Source organism: Ambystoma mexicanum, chromosome 5p, assembly GCF_040938575.1.
Source record: "Ambystoma mexicanum isolate Mex_15411 chromosome 5p, UKY_AmexF1_1, whole genome shotgun sequence".
In the NCBI taxonomy this organism is placed as follows: domain Eukaryota; kingdom Metazoa; phylum Chordata; class Amphibia; order Caudata; family Ambystomatidae; genus Ambystoma; species Ambystoma mexicanum.
This window is the reverse complement of record NC_090930.1, coordinates 464117076-464141829: the sequence shown is the minus strand read 5'-3', so window position 1 is coordinate 464141829 and position 24754 is coordinate 464117076.

The window sequence follows — 24754 nt, the reverse complement described above, 5'->3', positions numbered from 1 at the left end:
GTATCTCCCATTGGAGACTATTTCAAAACCCTCAGCCACAGGAGAACCCACAACAGCTAAATCCCTCACAACTATGGCTGATTTGACTCGCTCCCAACCCTCCCCCCCACTGCAAACGAGCCCAGAGAGCCAGCCCTTGCATGTAAAACTAGAGATCACCACTCTGAATTTCAGGGGCCTGAACTCCCCTCCGAAGAGGAAATCCATCCTGCAAAGACTACAAGATGACGGGACCTCAATCGCTTTCCTGCAAGAAACTTATCTAGTCCCGGCAGACTTCTCCCGCCTGCGAAGCAGACTTTTTCCCCTACAATTTTTGGCATCCAACGGTACCAAAAAGGGAGGCACAGCTATACTCTTTGCAAAAGACCTGAAGCCCAAGGTCCTGGACTCGCAACGATGCCGGTAGGGTCACTTTATCGCAATCAAATGCATCATCTTTGGCCAACTTTATACCCTCATCTCAGTCTATGCCCCGAACGAGCACCAGGAGGGGTTCTATGAAGACCTTGAAGAATCCCTCCTTCCATCATTGAGGGGAAAGTCGTCATTGGAGGAGACTTTAACGGGGCCCCGGACCCCATCAAAGATAGATCCCACCCTCCAACATCCAGGGACCTGAAGTTGGCAAAAGTCCTGTTCCACCTGTTCCGTACGCTGAATGTTGTTGACACCTGGAGAGTGCTATCTCCGGAAGAGAAGGACTTCACCTTCTATTCGTATGTACACCGCACCTTCTCTAGAATCGACTTGCTGCTGGCCTCCCCCCAGATCTTGGCCTTCACAGACGATGTTCCGATTGGCCCCCGGATCCTTTTGGATCATGACCCAGACTCCCCCTCCTCGCCGCCAGTGGAACTTAAACAACCCTATTTTGGGTGACATGGCAGTGCGAGACTCGATCACCAAAACAATAAAAAAACTTCTTTGCTGAAAATCACGATGAGGACACCTCCCCAGTCAATACCTGGGATGCCATGAAAGCGGAGCTTAGAGGGGAACTGATTGCCCAAGGCGCAGCTTTCTACAAACGAAAATAGGCGGCTTCCGCTATTTTGGAAGCAGAGTCCGTGAAGCTGAGGCCACTCACAAATGAAAGGGCTGGTCCCCGAAATCTTACAGGGTCCTACAGATGGCAAGGAAGAGGCTCGAGGTGCACTACGCTGACGCCACAGCAAACTTACTAACCAGAACCAAACAATGGTACTATGTCCACAAAAACAAAGCTAACAAGCTGCTGGTAAATAAGCTGGCCAAGGAGAAGTGCAGAAACACCATCCTGGGTCTCCGCGACTCACGGAGGGTGGTCCATTATGCGGATCATGTGAAGCTGTGACTAGCGGTAGCCCACCAGTCAGAGATAATGACGGCAGTCCCGTGGGAGCTAAACGAATAGCGGTCCTAAATCCAAGAGGTGGCTGTGCCACTCCTGACTCCCACAGCGAGAGAAGAACTTGAAGCACCCATTTCAAACGAGGAAGCGGATATAGCCATAAAAAGCTTGAAACCTAGAGCCCCAGGCCCAGATGGATTCTCCACCTGATTCTATAAACTCTTCTGCCCCCAATTGGTGGCCCCCTTAACTCGTCTCTTCAACTCATTCGCGGCCACTGGAACTGTCACTCCACCGATGCAGGAGTCCACCACAGTCCTCATCCTCAAGCCTGGAAAGGATCCCCAAGGAAATAGCTTGTATAGACCCATCTCTCTATTGAACTTGGACGCCAATATATACTCCAAGATTCTGGCCAATCGGCTTGCACCTATTCTTCCGAGCATCATAGACCCAGACCAAACAGGGTTTATAAACCGCAGGTCAACAAAAGACAACATTCGCAGAGCCCTAGACCTAATAGAGGTCGCCAGCCAGGACACCCAACAACTTGCCCTGCTGGCGCTAGATGCAACCAAAGCTTTCGACAAGTTGTATTGGTCCTATCTGCGCCTCACCCTTGAGACTTTCAGCTTTGGCCCGACCTTCAGGAAGATGGTCCTGGCGAACTACCAAGCCCCAAAGACCCGGCTGAGAGTTAACGGCCACCTATCGGACCCAATCCCTCTCACATGTGGAACGAGACTGGGATGCCCACTATCCCCTCTGCTTTTTGCCTTGGCCATGGAGCCGCTGGCCCCGTGAGTCCACCAAAAGCCCCAGATCAGCGGGCCGTGGATCGGCGCTGCCCAAAACAAAATTGCCCTCTACGCAGACAATGTCCTGTTAACCATCACCAACATTAAAGCTTCCATGAGGGCAGCCCTGAATGAAATCCACGGCTTCGGGAGAGTAGCAGGATTCACCATTAATTTCCAAAAATCAATGGCACTCGGAGTGGGCCTGGGCCCAGGTGAGAGGGAGGCCCTGGAGAAGCAAAGCCCGTTCCAATGGAGCACCCAATCTATCCCTTACTTGGGGGTTTAGATCCCCACCCACCCAACGAAAGTTTACCAGGCAAACTTTCCCCCTCTCTTTGAGGAACTGGAAAAGGACCTTACCCGTTGGCAGCCGCAGAAGATCTCTCTGTTGGGCCGCATCACAACATGCAAAATGAACCTCCTCCCCCTCTTCCTCCCCTACAGCGGCTCCAAAGGAAAATGATTGACTTTATCTGGAGGGGTAAGAAAGCGCTGATCCCTCGAAGGACTATGATGGCCAGCATGCAATTGGGAGGACTAGGGGTGCCAGACCTCCGCAAATACCAAATAGCCGCCCAACTGGCTCACCTTCAAGCATGGGGAATCGCCATAGGACGCCCAAAGTGGGTAGAGATCTAGCAATCCCGCCTTCCTCTCCCATTTCGCTTCATTCCGTTTATCCCCATCGCATCACGCCAGAATTGGCCAAGGGTGTTGACTTCTACGAAACAATCGATAAAGGCCAACGAACTTCAGGAACTGGGTAGCAGGAGGCCTGGAAACGCTGGGCCAGCTCTTCGAAGGGGACACCCCCCTCACCTTCGAACACTGTAAAACTATTTTCCACTTAGCGGAGACAGATAGATTTACCTACGCCCAACTGAGGCACTGGTGCTCTCATCCCCAGACCCGAGCGGCGGCAACACGAACCCCTACCCCACTGGAGCTTACGGTAAATGACCTGCCAGCCTGGGGAAAGATCTCAGCCCTCTATAAACTGCAACAAGAAGACCCCTTCCACACTAAGCCTTCCTATATGTCCCAATGGGAGGCAGACCTAGGTCATGCCATAGAGGACCACACATGGGTGGACATCTGAACTAGAATGCGCACAGTATCCCGCTGCATCACTAATCGGGAATGCGCCCACAAACTGATTTTACGTTGGTATTAGCCCCTCTACGCCTTCACCACTTCCAGCAGGCCTTGGACCCCCACTGCTGGCGTCTCTGCGGCCACCCAGGATCCTACCTCCACATGTGGTGGACCTGCCCCAAAGTAAGGCAGTTCTGGACCCAATGCCTTGCCACAATAAAGGACATCACCCAAGTGGCAATACCGCTGGCGCCCGAGCAAGTCCTCCTAGGGATCCCACTCCCAGACTCCTACCCAAGAACAGGAAGGTGGGCAACGTTAGTATCCCAATTTTTGTTGGCAGCCAAAATCAAGGTGGTCTGCACCTGGAAGTCCGTGGAAGGACCCCTGATGACCCTCTGGTGGGTTAAACTTTGGGACATCCTAATAGCCGAAAAGGTCACGGCACCAAAAGCGTGTTTGCTCCACCGATTTATAAACATTTGGGCACCAGTGCTAGGCTTTGACCAGAACTACCCGGCTCTGACCTATAAACCACGCCTGATTGCGAGAGCCCTCCACTCTACTAGCGAACACTCGCCGCCTGGCCCAGCCGAATGAGGGCCGAAAACAACACCCACTTTGGGATACCGGGGCTGGAAGGATGGAATATCTTGTTTTACGCATTCTGAGAGGTTGCAAGCAAATGTTACTGTATATGTTCTCTTGTGTGCTGATTTATAAATAAACAAATTTAAAAAAAAAGGAGTGACTCACTGAATCTTGGAACCTGGAGGAAAAAATCCTAGCACCATCAAAGACAGCAACAAATGTGGGAAGCAATACATTCTGGAAAGTGGGGGAAATGCTGCTAGTGCATGTGGGGTGCATTCAAAGGCTCCAAACAGAAGCCCCTTTCACATAAACAGCAGGATTTTAAACACTGAAACAAAAACGGCTTGGCCTTTGGTTTTTTTAAAAGTAAAATTGAAGAGCCATGTGGAAAAGTGGCCTACCTTTCATTACCAAAGGAAAAGCAGCATTTTAATTTACAAAAATAAGGAAAAATCAAAGCTCCCTTTCACATGGAAAATAGGATGTTTAAACAGTGACACCAAAAACAGCTGGCACAGGTGTTGCAAATAGAAGCAATTTAAAGGTGATAATGTATCACTGCTAACAGAAAAATGCCAGGGAAAAAAACCATGATGTGCAGGTTGACAAAAAGAAATGTATTTTATGTTTCAAAGACAAAACTCCAGTGACATTTTGAAAAACCCCTGTGTTCATGAAAACATGTCAGCCCAAGACAAAGCCTTGTGCTATGGTGGGAAACTTCACAAGGAAATCTCCCACTCCCAGCCTGGGTGTCACATCATAGATGTCATTTGGGGGTCACCATGGGTCGCAACTGCAACCCTTGAGGTCTCTCTTGCTCCCCTAGTGGTCTGCCTCGCTACCCCTGAACATTTATTATTAAACATTTTAAATTGAACTCATGGGCTGTGGCCAGCAGCATGTGGCTCGTTCTTTCTGGAGTGTCTAGTTTTCTGATAGCTATAGCCGGTAAGATAGCTCAGTGGGTTGAATGCTGGCTGCTGCAATGTGTGTGTGATCTGCAGGTTGCAGGTTCGACTCCTGGCAAGGCCAACTCAGCCTTTCACCCTGCTGAGGTTGATAAATGAGCACCAACACAGGTTGGGTGATATTGCATGAATTTCTGTTCTATATGAAGCACTTAAGCATAAGTGCTATATAATAACACATCATATTGTCTGGCCTTGGACGTCTGCTTACATTCACAGTAATTTGGTAATATGGGCCTATACGCACTGATATTAATGATACATATGGGGCTCCATTCTTGCATGAAATGTATATTACTTTACAGTGATATCGTAACCATATTTGTTGTTTTGTATTTAGAAACAGTGCTATGTGATGCCACTTCCTGTTTTGTCAAAGGGTAAAAGCTTGTGTTCCATCGCTTCCTGTGATTTCACTTCGGGTGGGATCAAATGATACCCTTTCCTGTGACTTCATCAGAGGTCAAGGGTCGTGTGATGTCACTTCCAATACACCTGGCATTTTGGTGAAATGACGTCCATGTGTCATATCTCCCATCTAAGTACCAAGTGCAATAAAGTGTCCTGCTAAAGGTGTCGAAATTCAGTGTTCTGCAGACCTGCTGGCTCTGAAAGCATTGATTGGAAGAGAAGTTCCCCTTGGCTGAAGCATGACTAATAGATGTGAAAATGGGGGCAACAACTTCGAAGAGCAAGTTTCCAACACTAATGAGACTGATCAAAAAAAACTCTGGGTACAGGCTGACCCTGTGAAAACAAATTGCTGCAAGGCAGGAGGAGGGCCATTTGTCCCACATGAAGATTCACAATTCATTTAAAAGGACTATTATCATTAAGGCCTTGTTCTCAACAACCATAGGCCATACTGATTTCATTTATGTATCATTTTTTATCTAATTTTCAGATGATTTTGGTGACATATAATTCATCCACCTGCGACTCATGGAACTGTAAGGGCCATCTAAGATGTGTTTCTGGCTATCGGAACATGTTTCAAATGTGAGAGTTGGTGAACGGGAGGAGAATAAAATCAGGGATATGGGTAATAACGTACATATTCATAACTGTTATGCTTTTTATGGAAATGACAGAAAGGTACCACATGGCCGTGCTACATGGTACGGACATGGTGGTCTGCTTATCTAATTCCCCATAATCAGCTGAGTCATAAAATATGTATATTATGGCAGTTGATAGTAAAATTATGAAGTTGTGATACATAACTAGTTTCTTCCAAAAATGTGAAAGAACAAAGGGCGATTACAAATGGGAATTGTCATATGTTGCTCCAGACCCCTAAACCAATCCTGACTTGGAGGCTGGGATTGGGAGGAGAAAGAAGGGTAACTGTCCAATCCTAGTTGCAGGAATTATTGCAGGGTACTTCCCCAGGATTGTAAATTGCTGGTGTCATCAGTGCTATATAAGGGGGACTGCACAGAGACAGGCACAGACAGACAAGGGACAGACAATCAGGAAGGCCATAGAAACTTACCATCCGACATCTGTAAGGAGACACCTGAGGAGATTGCTGGGTGCATCTGGGTGGAGCTGTCTACTTCTAGGAAGGCCTCAAACCTGACTGGGTCCTATGGTGGAGAGCGGGAGGCCATCTTTGAGAGTGGAGTGACCAGACCTCTGCCATATCTTTCCAGAGTGTCCTGAGATGCAGCTGGTTTTCCTGAACTGTAAACAGAGGCTTTCTATGTACGTAGAACTGAGCCCTGGGAAACCAAAAGGTGTGGGAGTCTGCTTGCCTTGAATCCTTTCCCTTTATAGTGGGCGGGGGCCAAAACCGTGTAGATCCTTAGCCTATTTAACTAAATATTTTAATTAATTAATTCCACATTTGGCAGAACAGTACGTGGCGAATTTTGTTAAAATTCTAAATGAGCATAGCTCACTTCCCATTGTGTCCTGAAAACTATAGCCTATAATTTAATTGGGGAATCCTTTTTGTCCTGCTGACCCCGACTTCTTTAAGAAAGAGGGGTGTCTTTGTTCTTAAATCAGTCAAACCTTTTTATCCAGCTTCTCCAACTCAGGCCTTTCAGTAAGGGGGGGGCTGAAATCCAAAATTCCCCAATTCATTCCAATTTTTCTGTCTGACTTCCCAACATAGACCAAAGCAGGGGGGTGGTCTGAAAAACAAACCGCTAAATCACACTGTGTTTACTTTAAACCAAAAGTGTAGGCAAAATTATAATTACCATATGTATTTGCACCAATCTTGAAATCCTACTGCTAGCCTTTCAAGTCTGTAGGAAAATCAAAATGGCACAACACTACATGATAATTACTTTTGCTATTGATCAGTGTAATTATTTTGAGAAGTGACATTTGTAGCAAGTGAAGAATTGTGATTGTGTTCTTTTCAGGTCACATTTGTAATTTATTTATGCTGAGAGAAGTTCATTGTGTTGTGCCACAGATAAAGTGGTGTTTGACATTTTCATGCTAATTTCTATTACTTTAAATTTACATAACTACCAATATATTTCCCGTACACCAGCTTGGTTCTTGGCTCATTTTTAGCTGAGGGGGAGGGATAAAAGGGGCATGACATGTGTCTGAAGTAGGGCTAAAGAAAATAATCTGTAAACAGTTTGTTGCGTCACACCTTAAGTGGGGAAGGAAACTACCATATGGTCCTTAATCAGTATCCTGGTTAAACATAAATCATGATCTTCATTCCTACTGCTGCTGTCTTCTTACACTGTGTTCTTACACTGTGTAATTATCACCCTGATCACACAGAATCCAAACATTACCATCACCAATATTGCTCCAAGAAACTTGAAGATGCTTGCCATCTAATGTGGAACCCACGAGAAGATAGATGCAAACCAACTGTCATCTGCAACATCCTCTGTCTCGCCTTCCATCTTGTTATGCAGGTTTGTTAGCAACGTTATGGCCTCTGTCAAGGTCCCATTCTCATCATAGTGAGAAAGTATGAATGTGCAACATGAAGGCCCAATTTTGGCACATATTCCTCCTTCCATCGCTGTAAATATCTAGGACATATCTGTTCTGGAGGGTCATTAGTCGTATGGCCCTCAATTCTTCCTTGATAGCATTGAATCCCTTTATGGTGGTGTTGATTGTCTGCAAAAGCTCGCAGAGAGTGATTTACAAACACTTTGCATTGACCATAATGTGAATCCCAGGCATGAAGATAGTTGTAAAGGTTGAAGCAGTTTTGCTGAACAACCTATGCTCATACAGGATAGCTTCATAGGCAAATCAGGAGAAACAGAAAGACAAAAAGCATAATTGTACATATGTATATCACAAACCAACATATTAATCCCCACCACTTGTCATTCTGGAATTTCTTGGGCTTGCTCATTTCCATAAAATCGTACTAGCTTCAACAGTCCTAATTTTTACTTCAATTGTTAAGGAAAAACACTTTTACTCCAGCAGCTGCAATAAGTCTGGCAACTGCAATATTTCCTCTACTATTGCTACAAGTAGCCTTCTGATTACAGGGCCATTCTTAGGATCCTGTAAAAAAGTGCAAACACCAACATCTCTTCTGACAAGAGCAGGATAAGCTTGAAGGATAAATACAAAAACAGCAAGAACAAGTCTGTGAGCGTCTCCGTTTGTTAAGACCATAGATTCAACCAAATAGAAACTCAGTGAGAAAAAAAGTCTGGAAATTGTTTCTGTTTCCAGTTGTCAAATTCAAAGTCTAGATTAGGCATATTTGTGACACATCAACAACCATCTAAAGTCTAATTTTCAAAAGACTCCTGTGGCTCTAGCAAAGAACTGCACGCCTGCTATAATATCTATAAGGATTATCCATGGGGGTCACAGTCCAAATGCAATTCTGAATTTATCAGTTAATAGCTGTATCATTCTTTTCCTCGTCATTGATTGAGTCTGCAGACGCTGACATTCTTCTTCTTGTCTTGCTTCTGGATCAGCAATGGTGGGTGGTACGGTCTCGCCTCTGTATCTCTGTATAGTCTAATGTCACTAAAATGAAGCCAAGCTTGTCTGCCTTGAACTTTTACTGCTGATGGGGTTATGTTTTCAATGATAAACGGTCCATGAAATCGTGGCTCGTGCCACTTTCGGGTAACACTTCTAATTAGTATTGTCTCACCAATAAATAGTTTTGTTGTCATGACTGTGCCACTGGCGTACAAACTGCCACCCATCGTGGACTATTTGGAACTCATTTGTTTCCGTAATACTCCCTGGACAACACCTATTCATATTATTGTCTTTACTATCCGTTTGCAAGGCTTTAGAACTTTCGTATTTACTTTTACAAACTACATGTCCCATAATGCACCTTGTTGCAGTTCCGATTCCCTAGCTATTCCTATGCAGCAGTTCTAGCACTAAAATCCCTAGAAGCCTTAGAGAACAGTGCAGCTTTCGCTTTCCCAGGACTAGAGATGGAGGAGGCCAATTACATTCCGGTGTGCTGCTCCAGGTGCTGCTAATTAGCCTACTTGAGCACAGGGCAGGTCAGTATTTAAGCAGCTGCCTGTAGGAGCACTGGTCTCTTGCATTGAGCTTTCAACCAGCCCTCTGTTGCCTTGTTCCTTGGAAATGTGCTGTGTCCTGTGGTTTTCAGTTCCTGCTCTTGTTCCAGAGCCCTGTGCTTCCTGCCTTGCAGCCCTTCTTCTCAGCCTTCTCTCCCCTGCCTTTTGCCTGCACCTCTGTGCTTCCCATACTGCAGCCCTGCTTCCTTGTTTGCAGCCGTCTGTTCCCTGGCTACAGCCCCCTTGCTCTCTTCCTTGTTTGAAGCCCTCTGTTCCCTGGCTACAGCTCCCTTGCTCTCTTCCTTGCTTGCAGCCCTCTGTTCCCTGGCTACACCCACTTTGCTTTCTACCATCAATTATCTTGTTCCTTGCCGTGTACTGCGCCCACTGCCCATGGTAACTGTCCTTAGCTTCCTTGAGTCTTCAGTACTCCCCTTTTTTCATCCACTTCAGTAGTACTGTTCCTTGTTTTTCCTTTGCTAGCTTACTCTTGTTTTTCCAGCCCTGAGTTACTGTTCTTGATTCCCGTGAACAGTTTCCAGTCGCTGTTCCCTGCATTTAGATACTAGTTTTCTGCCCTTCTTTTCTTCCAGTTCTATGTCCTGAACCTTGCTCTCTTTGACTTCCTTTCCCCTGGATATTTCTGTTATTTCTGTTCTTGTCTTCACTTGTGCTTTATGTAATTCCTATGTACAGAGTTTGGCTGGTGGATTTACAGCAGGCAATCTTTGCCCTCTCCCTTGTTGCGTTTCAGTGTTGTCCTTTGTGTCATTGTTAACAGTGTACTGGCTCCTGTTTCAGGAAGCAGTCATTGTTCGGTTCCTGCTGGACCTTTAGAAGCTTCAGTCTTGTGAGTACTGTTACCTTGTTAGTGCCTTAGGGTTCAGACACAGACACCCACTGCTGTTGCTCCTTTCCATGAGCATTCAGAATGGGCACCTGTAATAGCAAACTGCTCAGAAGGCTGGAGTTTCCTTGGTTCCTTGGGACACTCTTCCCCCATTCTCCATACACCCCAAGAGAGAACCAAACGTGTTTGTTCTTTGTATTCCCTGCCCCTTTTTATTCACAGCCTCTGTTGCCTATCCTTTCTTGTCTGAAGTGCTCCTTGTAATCCAGCTTCTTGTGTGCCTTTCTCCCTTTGGCTTAGTGGGCACACCTCTACCTTCAGGCCATTCCTGACAGAATGCAAGAGCAACATTATTCTGCTTTCCCAGTAAGGGTAGGCACATTTAAGTCTAAGGTATCTGAATCCCTGAAAAAGAAACCCATGCCTAAGACTGTAGGTTCACGCACCTTTGCTAAGAGAACTGCTAGTTTTAGGGAGACATATATTCAAGAAAAGTACTTTTTGCTTGATGCTTATTACACACACTGGCTCAGTGATCCAACAATGTTAGATTACAATGACATATGTTATTACGACCCAGAGCTACTATCTACAGAGGAATTTCAAGATGAAAACCACTTTTTACAAACATTACTAGCACAGCCCATGGGAAATTCCCATAATAGCTTTAGTGCTGCCAATGCACACATCAAGTCAGAACATTATGCCAATTCTGTACTTACCACTCAGAGCCTGCATTCCTCTGAGCCTCTCCCAGGGCACTCTACTCCCCATTTGAATCTACTTGAATCTTCTTCTCCAGGTGCTTCTCTTACCTCAGAGGGCATATCACAGCAATACATTAATGGGATCCCTGTTACCAAAGTAATTTTCTCTAGATCAGCATGGCTAGCTGCACAGTCACACCAGGTTTCCAAAAACACTGATTCAACAGGACATGACACTCAGTGTTCTGAGATTAGTGCTGCTGGCCCTGTGTCCAAAAGACCAATACAGGTCATAGAATTTCTTAATGCTTCCCTGATAACTACTAACCACAGTAACACCAAGGTTAGTCTTAACATTTCAACACCTTCCTCTTCTGCGACACCAGAGTCTGACATTGTAGGTCTGGAAGATGTCACAGGAACAAACCAGTTAGAGAAACAGCTTGTGTGCCTTAGAAGACAAACTGAAGACCTCTATGATGAGTTTATCTACTTGCATAACAGGAATCTAGAAAGGGGCCACAATATACCAGACCATGTGGCACTATGTAAAACAACCGACATTCTGTCTTTGAATATCGACATGTTAAGGCCTGGAATGGTAACACAGAAACTGATGCAGACCTATACAGAGCAGATGGAAGACCTGAACTTGGCATATGCATACCAGCTATAGCTTAACACAGCTCATACCCTTACCAGCCAAAGGAACTCAGACTGTTGTAAAACTAGTGAAGAATTCACTCCTCCATTTGGCCAAACAGGTCGAGCTGCCATTTCACCACGAGCCAAGTGTAACCTTCTGAGTGAAGATTCCGCTGAGTTGAAAGACTTGCCAGTTCTTGCCCTTGATGTCAGTCCTTTACTCACACTTACAGTCTCTACTGAAGTGACCAAGTCAGATATGACTCTGCTTCTATGGACATTCCAGCACCAGACCATGAGTCAGACATTGAGACCCATCCTGAACTTAACCCAGCACCTGTATGGAGTCCATTTCTGTCATCAGTCAGTACAGCAGATCCATCAGTCAAGCTGAGCACACAAGACTTTGAAGGCCATCCACCTGAAAGCCTGCCCTTGCCTGATACTACCCTAACCAACAGGGAAGACATGAACTTGAACAAAGTTGTCCAAGACCTATTGATAAGCACAGTCATTGGTGTCACGCTTCTTGAAGTCTTTCCTTCCGTTCACAAAGATTGTATAAGCCTCCAAGGGAATCCTGATCTACATCCCTCAAATGACCATGTTGTGGAGACAGATAGTGTTATATCCACTGAGGAAACTGAGTGGATAGTGGATACTGTTCCTTTCAAGAACCCTTCCAGGTACATGAATGCCAGTGAAGAATCATTTACGAACAAAGATGCACCTTTGTTTATACATTAAAATGCATTTCCTGTCTTGCCTGATGTGCCTTACAGTAAGAAAATCCCGCTGACTATCAATACATTGGAAGATTTGGAAGAACCCCCTGAAGCAACCAATTTAGCCGTAGCCCTGGTTCCATCAATCAGTGTTGTACCATTGCCAGCCCTACGGAAAATCTCTTCCTTCAGAGAAGAAGAAGCAATGGAGCATGCAGCAGAGCTTCACAGTTCCTCAATCCATGGATGCATTGCAGTGTTTTGCGCCTCTGAAAACTTGTCTTTCCTGTATTTAAACACGAAGGATATACAGGATGTAAAAGTGTCCTCCTTTAAAGACTCTCACCTTGAAGCCTTAAACAGGGGTTGGTTCATCATGATGTGCTATCACAATATAAGACCCTTCTACAGTGAGACAGGCCTTGGACTCAATCTTCTTTTTGGTCTAACTACATGGGCCCTGGGGAGGGGTATACTGTCAAGACTGTGCCACTGACGCACCAATCGGCACCCATCGTGGACTATTTGGGACTCATTTGTTTCCGTAATACTCCCTGGACAACACCTATTCATATTATTTGCTTTACTTTCCGTTTGCAAGGCTTTCAAACTTTTGTATTTACTTTTACAAACAACACGTCCCATAATGCACCTTGTGGCAGTTCCCATTCCCTAGCTATTCCTATGCAGCAGTTCTAGCACTACAATCCCCAGAAGCCTTAGAGAACAGTGCACCTTTCACTTTCCCAGGACTAGAGAGGCTGGAGGCCAATTACATTCAGGTGTGCTGCTCCAGGTGCTGCTAATTAGCCTACTTCAGCACAGGATATGTCAGTATTTAAGCAGCTGCCTGCAGGAGCACAGGTCTCTTGCATTGAGCTTTCTACCAGCCCTTTGTTGCTTTGTTCCTTGGAAATGTGCTGTGTTCTTTGGTTTCCAGTTCCTGCTCTTGTTCCAGAGCCGTGTGCTTCCTGCCTTGCAGCCCTAGTTCTCAGCCTTCTCTCCCCTGCCTTTGCCTGCACCTCTGTGCTTCCCATACTGCAGCCCTGCTTCCTTGTTTGCAGCCCTCTGTTCCCTGGCTACAGCCCCCTTGCTCTCTTCCTTGTTTAAATCCCTCTGTTCCCCGGCTACAGCTCCCTTGCTCTCTTCCTTCCTTGCAGCCCTCTGTTCCCTGGCTACACCCACTTTGCTTTCTACCATCAATTAGCTTGTTCCTTGCCGTGTGCTGTGCCCACTGCCCATGATTCCTGTCCTTAGCTTCTGTCATGGTCATCGGGCCAAGGACGCAAACATTAAAGGGCCACATACACAGGGGGCCGTATGGACACATTGGCGCCAGGCTCATGAATAAAAGAAAGCAAGAACATTTTATTTGGGACAGGAATGCCTTTATTTGGGACATAACGCCTCATTTTGGGTGCACGGTGCATTTAACTTCTATCACTAAAGCAGCCCCATATGTACTCTTGGGTGTGGCTGGCTGCTGATGCTACTGGGTTGCCTTGCACGTGCTGACTCTCTAGGAGTGGCAGGGTGTGTCAGGCAAGCCAGGCCTAGTGGTCGTGCCCACGATCGCAGCTATATAAGCTGCTCTGGTCCACGAGGCAGACGCTTCACGTTATTCTACACTTCCATGCAGCCTAACGCTCACTGCCACCTGGGATTAACTAACCTTTTGAAATCCTGCTTCCTGCTTGCATACTTACCACCTGGGAACCTGCTCTCACCTGTGCCCGTCTTCGTTGATCCTGACATTCTTCATCAAATCCTCCGGAACGCTGACATCTTCATCCTGGCACCGCAGCTCATCTTCAAATGTTCTGGGACACTGAAATCTTCATCTTGGCACCGCAGCAAGACGCGCTTCGTCCACTACAGCAGCACCTGCAAATAAAACGAAAGGCAAGTTTAAACACTTAAAAGACATTCAGTTTAAGGTTGCGCTACCACAGAATCTCGCGCTTTGCCCTAAATCACCATTCACTTGTTGTCGGACATTGCGGTTTCATCCATCTTTCTCCTGGCTGCGCTCCACGCCTCCACCGCTGCTTTTGGGCCGCATTTCCATCTATTGGGAAGAAATCAGAAGAGAAAACGTTATTCAGGGATCAACAACAATATTGAGAGCAATAATACCAAGACAGAAAACGAGAAGAGGCAAAGAGAAAACAGAAAGGGAAAGAGACAAGAGGAGAAGCATAGTCACAGCTGGACTGGACTATTATTTACCAGGGATCAGTGAAGGAACTAGATCCCATTGATAAGCGCCCCTGCCAGAAATAGCAGGACGGAGAGCTTACCATCAATAAATAACAGGTGTGCCCTATGGGCCGGTACATGCCCACAGAAATTGCACCTTGGGTAGAAGGGTTTCAGAGGTACAATAGTCACTGATCAGCACACTCACGTTTTCTCATTCCTCGCAGGAGCAGTGTCAATATTTGCCACCGCTCATGGTTTATGCGCAGATGGATGTACTTGACGGGGTGATCCAAGTCCTTGGAGGGCTGCAACTGTGCGCCATAGCCTCCGCAGAGACCAGGTGAGCGTAACAGAATGCAAAGCCTCTATGGCTCTCTGCCTGGGCATTGTGGAAACTTCAGAGACAGACCAATTGGCCAAATTACATGGGGAATTGCGGGCTGAAGTACATGCTTCAAGGCAGGAAATTAATGCATTAAGGAGGGATCTTATTGTAACCCGAGAAAGAACTGACGACTTGGCAAGACAGATGCTACAGGCACAAGCAGGGCAGGTTCCCTTGCCGGGAATAGCCCATTCTTCCATGCCACAGCAATCAACACCGGTTCAGGTGGTCCTTCCAGGAGCAGTGCCTCTAACTACGCCCGAACGCTTCACCGGCAATCCAAACAAGTTTGCCATATTCATGAACCAATGTCGCCTTCCTTTCTCATGCAGACCAGGAGCATTTCCTAATGATCAAGCCAAAGTTGCATTCATACTCTCATATCTAGGAGGCAACACGGCAGACTGGTCAATACCATTGGTAACTCGAGATGATCCTTTGCTTCAGAACTTTGGGGATTTTCAGCATGAGATGGAGAAATTGTTTGCCCGACATACTCAATGCCAAGCTCTGGACAACGAATTGTTGTCACTCAGACAGGGGAATCAAGATCTATTAACCTACATTGCAACCTTCAATTGTCTCATAGCCCAGACCAACTAGCCAGAAGAAAAGAGAACTACGCTCTTTTATCGAGGGCTATGTGGAGAACTTAAGGATGTGTTGGCTCAAGTTGTGAACCCACCTGAGGGGTGTGCGTACTACATAGAACTGACAGTGCAATTCGATCATAGGTTGCAGAACAGGAAAATGGATCGAGCCAGAACAGAGGGAAGGTCAGTTTATGTGCGACCCTGTGAGAAACAGGCTAAACCACACGAACAGTCAGAACAGTCAGAACCAATGCAAATCTGTGGTTTATGGAGTAATCTTACAAAGGCAGACAGAGAGAAAAGAAGGCAGCAACAGCTCTGCTTATATTGTGATAAAGGAGGTAACTTCCTTCGTGAATGTCTGGTAAAACCAACCAAGACAATAGTTGTTGCAACGGAAAAAAATGACAAAGAAGAAGTACAGGACGGGAAACTCCAATGCCCGGCAAGCGTAGGGGTCCACTTGTCGAGCGAGAGAAAGGAATCCATGCAGACCTCACATCTAGTCCTTCTGGTACTTTTGGTGAATCATAAGCAACCGTCAATGATACATGCCTTGGAGGCATACATTGACAGTGGAGCTGTGGGAAACTACATTGACCAAGATCTGGCTATCCGAATAGGTCTTCCTCTCCAACAAAAGCAGAAATCGGAAAACATCACTGCAATGGAGGGTTCTCAGCTATCATCAGGCCTGGTGACACAATACACAAAGAAAGTCAAGCTTCTGTTGCAGGACAGCCATCAAGACGCCATTACCTTCGATCTCATCGGCGCTCCTCAGTTCCAGATGATATTGGGAATGCCTTGGTTGGAGACCCATAATCCTATGACTGGCGAAAGAGAGTTCTGACCTTTCCTCAAGACTGTGCTGACACCTGTTACAACAAAGACTTCATCAATCTGAAACCAAAGAAAGGAATCATGCTGGGCCTCACTGGCTCTTTAACACTTGAATACTTGGATTACCAGGATGTCTTCCAAAAAGAGAAAGACAACGTTTTACCCCCACACAGATCCTATGATTGCCAAATAGCCCAAATTCCCGGCAGCCGAATTTACGCTCTAAGAGAGCAAGAAAACCAACATCTTAGAACTTACCTGGATCAGTATCTGGCAACCGGTTTTATCCGTCCATCCAAATCCCCTGCTTCTTCGCCTCTCTTCTTCTCTTCGTGCCTAAAAAGGAAAGGCACTTAAGAACCTATATTGACTAAAGAGCAATCAATCAGATCACAGTAAAAAAACGATACCCCTTACCACTTATACCAGAACTCCTGGATAAGGTGAAACACACTCAGATTTACACAAAGCCGGATTTATGAGGGGCCTACCATCTTGTGAGAGTCAAAAAAGGAGACAAGCGGAAGACAGCCTTTCGCACGAAGTATCACATCCTCCAATACCAGGTCATGCCCTTCGGGTTATGTAACGCCCCCGCGATGTTCCAATTCTTTATGAATGACGCACTCCATCAACTATTGGACATTTGCGCCCTTGTCTACATAGATGACATTCTCACCTACTCAAATTCCAAGGAAGAACATGTTGGCCATGTCCGGACAGTCCTAGAGAAGCTTCGACAACACCAGTTGTATGCCAAGCTGGAAAAATGTTTCTTCCATGTGACCGAGGTCGAGTTTCTCAGTTTCATGCTCACACCACAAGGCGTACATATGGACACGCGAAAGGTGGACACAATCCTCCAATGACCCTCACCAACATCCACGAAAGGAGTTCAAAGTGTGCTTGGATTTGCTAATTTCTATCGTCAATTTATACCTGGGTTCTCGCAAATCGTACACCCAATTACTTCCCTGCTGAGAAAGAACAAGAAATCCATTGGTCCACAGAATCTGAAGAAGCCTTTCGGAAGCTGAAACTAGCATTTACCACAACACCAGTTCTTCGACATCCCCGACCAGACCTGCAATACGTGGTTGAAACAGATGCTTCAAACGTAGCCATGGGAGCAGTATTGTCCAACGGGACCCGGAAACAGGACAGTTACATCGCATTCTGGTCCTGCAAGTTTTCTGCCCCCGAATTGAACTACGCGATCACAGATAAGGAATTAATGGCGATTAAAGCAGCATTCAAGGCATGGAGACATTATCTTCTTGGGGCAAGACACACGGTCACCGTCATCACGGACCACCGTAACTTACAATACTTGAAGACCGCCAAAGCACAACCCTCGCATGAACTTGGTTGGGCTCTCATTTTCACAGAATACAACTTTATTATCACCTATAGACCTGGAGTACGGAATAAAAAGGCAGACGCATTATCACGCATGAGTGAAGAAAGAGAGGCTTTTACAACATCCGATTCCGTGGCCATCATTCCCGAAGAACGAATCCAAACTAAGCTCATGGCATATGCACAGAGGGAAAGACTTGATGGGGGTGATCCAACTCCTGGGAGGGCTGCAACCGTGCCCCAACGCCTCTGTAGAGACCAGGTGAGCATAACAGCTTCATTGAGTCTTCAGTCCTCCCCTTTTTTCATCCACTTCAGTAGTACTATTTCCTTGTTTTCTCTCTGCTAGCTTACTCTTCTTTTTCCAGCCCTCAGTTACTGTTCTTGATTCCTGTGTACAGTTTTCGGTCACCGTTCCCTGCATTTAGATTCTAATTTTCTGCCCTTCTTTTCTTCCGGTTCTTGTCTTCACTTGTGCTTTATGTAATTCCTATGCACATAGTTTACTGGTTTCTGTTTCAGGAAGCAGTCATTGTTCAGTTCCTGCTGGAGCTGTAGAGGCTTCAGTCTTGTGAGTACTGTTCCTTGTTCGTGACTTAGAGTTCAGACACAGACACCCACTGCTGTTGCTGCTTTCCATGAGCATTCAGAGTGGGCCCCTGTAATAGCAATCTGCTCATAAGGCTGGAGTTTCCCTGGTTCCATCGGACACTCGTCCCCCATTCTGTGTATACCCCAATAGGGAACCAAACGTGTTTGTTCTCTTTGTATTTCCTGCTCCTGTTTGTTTACAGTCTCTGTTGCCGATACTTTCTTGTCTGCAGGACTCCTTGTAATCCAGCTTCTTGTGTGCCTTTTTTTGGCTTAGTGGGCACGCCTCTACCTTCAGGCCCTTCCTGACATTAGGTGTCAATAATAATTCAGTTGATCCGCTTGCTGAATGGTTTTTATCTATGTTCTGAGACCGACCCCTGTGGCGCTTGAGTTGATCTGATATAAGAGAGATGCTAGACGTCATACAGGTCAAATATTCATTTAATTCATTTCCTTACATTTTTGCTGAATTCTGGGCATCACTTCTACTCCTCGATGGAGGTGTAAGAGGCGTTCTAATTCACCTCCCTGTTATTAGTTCATGGGGGGTGAGGTGATGGTCTGAACCAGGCTGATTCCTTAGGGCATATAGAGCTAAGGGCAGGCAATATCGCAATCCCTTTTTCAAAGTTAGCGTGATCTTGGCAATCCTTTCTTTAAGGAGGCCATTGAGACATCACATATCCCGTTTGCTTGTGGGTGATAAGCAGAACAAAAAATGTATGGATAATGTCCAATAAAAGCCATATCTGTTCAAATACTTCATTGATATGATATGATATGATAGGTTATTTATAACATGTTTAATACCCAGAGTTTTCTAAGTGCAGACCCGGGGATTGAACCTGTGGTGCTCCATGTCTTCCTGCTTCCAAGGCGAGCACATTGCCTCTGAGTTATCCTCCCAAGAGTATTTGACAAAATGTGACCGATTATCAGATCTCAGCACTTCACACACACCTCATCTTGGAAAAAACTTTGCACACTAAAATCTGAGCTCCGCAAGTGGCATCAGGGTGTGCACACGGAACTACCTCAATCCACCTGGAAAAGCGACACACCACCACTCTCAGATACCTGTATCCACTACACACCTGCAGCATATCAACATAGTCAATATGTAAATGCTGAAAAGGACCATTCGGTCAAGGAATTACTCCTCTAATCATTCTCAGTATATGCTCAGTGGTAAACCTTTGCCATACAATGCAGTTTCCTACATAAAATGCAACATGTTCTAACAAGTTGTAATAAACCAGGCTTCTGCAATTGTTGCAGCAAGACATTCCCTAGTTACATGCGAAAGGTAATGCAGCTGTTCAAGCACAACCTTTAATAATGCTACTGGCATCACCGGCTTTCCGGTGCTGTCCTGTCACCATAATGCTTCTGTGGGGGAAAAGGAACACCCCCTTCGCTTCCATAATTCCTGCTCTCCCTGCGTGCACTTCCTTGAATCTCCATTAATTGGGTCATCAGTAATGTAGTACACCCTTCATGCGCCACCATAATTGTGACTACATCTGCTTTAAGGTTTGGAGTATCAAACCTTGAGATATCTGATGAATACGCAACTATTTTGGCTTCTGCATCTGCGGCTTCGTTCCCACAAGAAATAAAGTCTGTTTGCTTAGTGTGAGTGGTGCATTTTACCACAGCTATGGTTACTGGGAGTTGTAGTGCTTTAGTAAGCCTGTCCAATTAAAATGTGTGTTGCACTAGAGTGCTGTCCGCACAGAGGTAGCCCCTCCTTTTCCAACACACTAGCCATGTGTGTACGGTTGATGTCACAAAATTCAGAGTCACTGTACACCATCACTTCCTGCCCTTCGTGATTCTTGAGCGTGACAATGAGCACTACCAATTCTGCTGCTTATGACAAAAAGTGAGACGGTAGTCTTGCACTTGCTACCACTTAAAATTCCCCATTCAGTCTATGCCTTATTATAGCTGTGCCAGAATACCTTTCTCCACTAGTTTGAACAATTATCAAAGAACCATCAATAAAGAGAATTTCCCCTCCTGGCAATGCATTCTCTTTTATACACGGTATTGCATCATAAAATTCAACGTAACTTGCACAATCATGCACATGATCATCCCCTGTCACTAGCTCAGCTATAAACGTGGCAGGATTCACTATTTTACAGTTGACAATTTTGATTGTTGGGTTTGAAATCATTACTTCATAAGCAGAAGCTCTCTGAGATGTCAATGTACCCTTGGGTTGGTTTCTCTAAAATGGCAAACCGAGCATGCTCTACAAAAAGCGTCATAGAGCTGCCCATCACAATGCTTGTAGACTTCTCAATTGCGAACGTAGCGGCTGGTACTGACTGTTCACACAGGAAGTGCCCTTTCATAATTGGGTCTAAAATCCCACTGTAATATGCTAAAGACTTGTACCCCAATGTGGTCCTCTGTGCAAGCATTGCGGTCATGACTGTCCCATTTGTGTGCGAAAATAAGAAAAACTCCTCAGCATAATTGGGAATCCCCATAACAGGAGCTGTACAAATAGCTTTTTTCAACTCCTCAAATCCTTCCTCCATCTCCTCAGTCCATTCTATTGTAACTTAGCCCACTTGTGCCTTTTAAAGCCTGTAAAAGGGGTCTTGTGTATGAGCTGTAATCAAACACCCAGGCTCTAACATAATTACATAGTCCCAAAAACGGTTGCATCTGTTTTATTGTGTGCGGTTTTGCAGTTTTCATAATTGCCTCAGCCCTCTCAGGTGTCACCTTCTTTCCCTCATGGGAGATCAACGGTTCTATGTACAACACCTCTTCTTGACAATACTGCAATTTTTCCTTGTCCACCTTGAAGCCCTTGCCTGCTAGGATAGTCATTAACTGAATCAAGTCTTGCCTGCACTCATCTTCTGTAGTGCTACAAATTAGAATATCATCTACATACTGTATCACAGAACTTTTCAAATCAATATTGCCTAGGTCCATCTGGAGGACTCTGTTAAAGATAGATGGAGACTCACAGTACCCTTGGGGCACCCTAGTATGTTTCAGACGAGTCTGACAGAATGTAAAAGAAGTCAAGTCTTGTGAGTCCTTGTGCAACGGGATTGAGAAAAACACACTTTACCGTTACATGCACTTTGAGAATTTAATCAAGGTGAGAAACATTGAATTTTGAAATTTGAAGGCAACGCCTAGTGCAATTGGCGAAAGTATTCCCTGTGAGAAGCAACAAATCCTGGAATTTGGAGACAAACTTCCTGGCACTCATTCAGTAAATATCACAAGCAAGATGCATTAAATGCTGGAACTAGGAGACAAAGTTCTTAGCATCGTTGGAGAAGGCAACACATTTAGGAGAGCACCACTGCCTAAAGCCTGTGGGCACAATTCCTAGAACACATAGAGCAAATAGCCAATGTGGGGCACACTGAATACTGAAATTAATTAAAGTTAGAAAGTAAAGGGAGAAACATGAAATCCCATAACTTAGTGGGAAACTTCCTACTGCAATTTGACAAAGTAGCCCATGCCAGAAGCTAGAAACGGGGAACTTTGAGATAAATGTCCTATTGCAATGTATTATTATTCTTTAATTTCTTGTTTTCTGCATCACGCCCAAAGGCCTTAGTGTGCACAGAGGGACAGACAACTGATGTACAAAACACAGAGAAAGACCAAATCAGCAGCCAGATATCAGGTAGAGTAACTCAGAGTCCTAGTCCTTTGAGTTCAGAAAACAATTGATGTGAGAAGCACTGAAATCCAGAACTTGGGGGCAATGTTCCTAAAACCAATTGGGAATGAGGCTTGGTGATAAAGCATGGATTTCTGGAAACTATGTCGTAGGTCCCTTCTTGGCCAGGAGGATAGCTCAGGGGCAACACGTTTGTCTTGGAAACAAGACAAAACATAGCAATGCAGGTTCAAATCTCGGGCTCACGCTTAGAAACTGGTCCCCCGGTATTAAGCGAGTTATAAAATAACAATTATAATTATACTTCATTTGCTAGAGAGACTGAAATGCAAAGTAATTAATTTGGGAACTTGAGCTAAGGTTCTGTCCATATCTAAGTTACTGGTTCTGATTCACAGCTCCTCACAAGTCATTGGTTAGATAAAGACAACGGTGGCTAACAAATAGACAGTGATTACAACTTTATTCATTTTCTAACCCTCTTCATTGAAGAAATCGTCCAAACCTTGAGTATCTTTCAGTCAAAATGACTAAATACCACCCTACTTGAGCACTGTGCATGAATGGCCATCACCAGCTCACATGCACCAATGCCACACTTTCATTGAAAGAGAAAAGATATTTCACCATTCAGGTTGGCATGACCTTGAATGCCCTCTGGATAGAGTTACACAAAATCACCTCCCTAACACCTTTCAGAAACCAGCTTAAAATAGTCTTCTTTGGATAGCAGAACAATAGGCCATGAGTCCCATGAGATCCCCCGGCCTCCTAGAGTAGCGTACACAATGGAAAGGTGGTCACTAACTCATTAACATTCTTCTTCTTTTTGCAATTTTTGCTTTCATTAAATACTGACTCATAGTACACCTGGTAACACGGTCAGAAAGGGAAATCAAGTTAAACACTGACAGAAAAGCTATACAGGGCTGATGTATCACTTATCAGGGCTGTTGGATGAATCAGCCTATTAGCTGCACAAAAATCCTGTTAGTGTAACAGTGGCAGAGCTTCATTCAAGAGTTTGCAGTTACAACCTCTGAATATACACATTGTTTAGGTTCCATGGGATTCTTTCTTTGGTAGTTATGGTGTCATCCTAGCATTCTAATCATAAAAAGTTATTTCATGTTTAAACAATATAGTGACCAATGTTTGTTGACTTCCCATGATTGCATATAATTGGTTGTGTATTGTAGTTACTTCCAGAAATAGAATCTTCATTATGAGTGTATTTACTATTTAATGTTAGGAGTTTACATAACCCGCAAGACTAGTTATGGCAATAGTTGGTTTGATTGGTATCATACATTGGGCGCACATTTTGTCACATAAAGCATTTTAGAGTAGTTTTTAAAATGAATTTAATCTATAATTGATACAGTGATTATATTTCTTTACACAAAAAATGTTTTCATGTATGTGTAACGGAATCCAGTGATGTGGTTTATGTTGGTTGTGGGAAGCTGCAATGTTGTAAATATAGCGAATAATAATCCTTCTGGATTTTGTTGTTCATGGTTTGCCAACATTTGCTGCTGAAATTGATTACCGATGGCTAGAATCACCGGGGTACAAGAATGGCCTTCGCGAAGGTGCATACTTACGTACTTAGGTAAAAGTGTATTTATAGCTAAGCTTAACTCATGTATTTTCATTTGTTCTATTAAAGGGGTTTATATAAATTAATGTAATCCTGTATTATTTAAAAAAAGCTGAAGTACTATTTTCTAACCCTGTTATATATGTTTTTGATTAATTTCTGTTTTTTCCCTACAACATTTGTTCCAGCTTTCTTTTTGAAAGTGTCATCTCTCTCTACGAGTATTTCTTATTTTCTTATCATATGTCAATTTGTCGTAAGTGAGTTGCATACACAGAACACAATGTATTATATTCTTTGGTTTGGTTGTGTGCCTGCTGAGTAGTTCTGTTCTGCAGCCTTAATTGCCCTTGATGCAAATGTTATGGTGACTGCTTAGTTTTCCAGTGCCTGAGTAAGCACACCTCCCAACCCCCCGGCACCAGCATGCACCCTCATAAATGTCTGAGCCCGAGCACTAAGCATATTGAGGGTGGTTGCTGTGTTTATGTTTCTATCAAATGCATCAAATTTGAATTGGCGTTAAGGAGCTTTGCTCATCCCAGCTGTCTTGATAGCAAAACCCTTGACAAACCTAGAGTAATATTCAACTAAGATGAAGAAGACTTGTGTTTACTGGTGGGGGTGCTAGACTGGACTACTATAACATTTTATTTGTGGGAACCTCTAAACAAAACTTAAATAAACTACAGATTATGCAGAACAATGCACTACGATCGGCACAGAACATCCTAAAAAAGGACCATATCACAGCAGCTAGAAAAAAGGTGCACTGGCTCCCTATCCGGGAAAGGATCATTTTTTAAACCCTTTCCATTACACATAATGCCTGAGCAAAACTGCCCCACAATACCTTTCACAGAAAATAGAAAGACCCAAGTCCAACAGACCAGTAAGACCCATTTACGCCCACAGACTTGCTCTACCTAAAGTCAAAAAAGCCAGAGGAAGGGGGCAAGCTTCCTATTTCCTGCGGCGAGACATTGCAACTCTCTACCACCGCAACTAAAAGCTGAGGAATTGGACTGGGCCTTCCGCAAAACTCTGAAAACTGGGTTATTTTCCTAACGGCCCTCCCTTTGAACTATGTACTCAATGTACATGTACTCTTTGTGTCTGATCCTTATTCATTATTCTCACGCAAGTTTGCCCTTATGAAGTTGTCACATGTAACTGGTTTGCAACAGTGCCCTGTTGCCTGAGGATTTAGGCGCTTTACAAATGTAAAAATAAATAAATGTTGGCTTAGCTGGGGGGTAGTGGTATGCCGGGCGGAT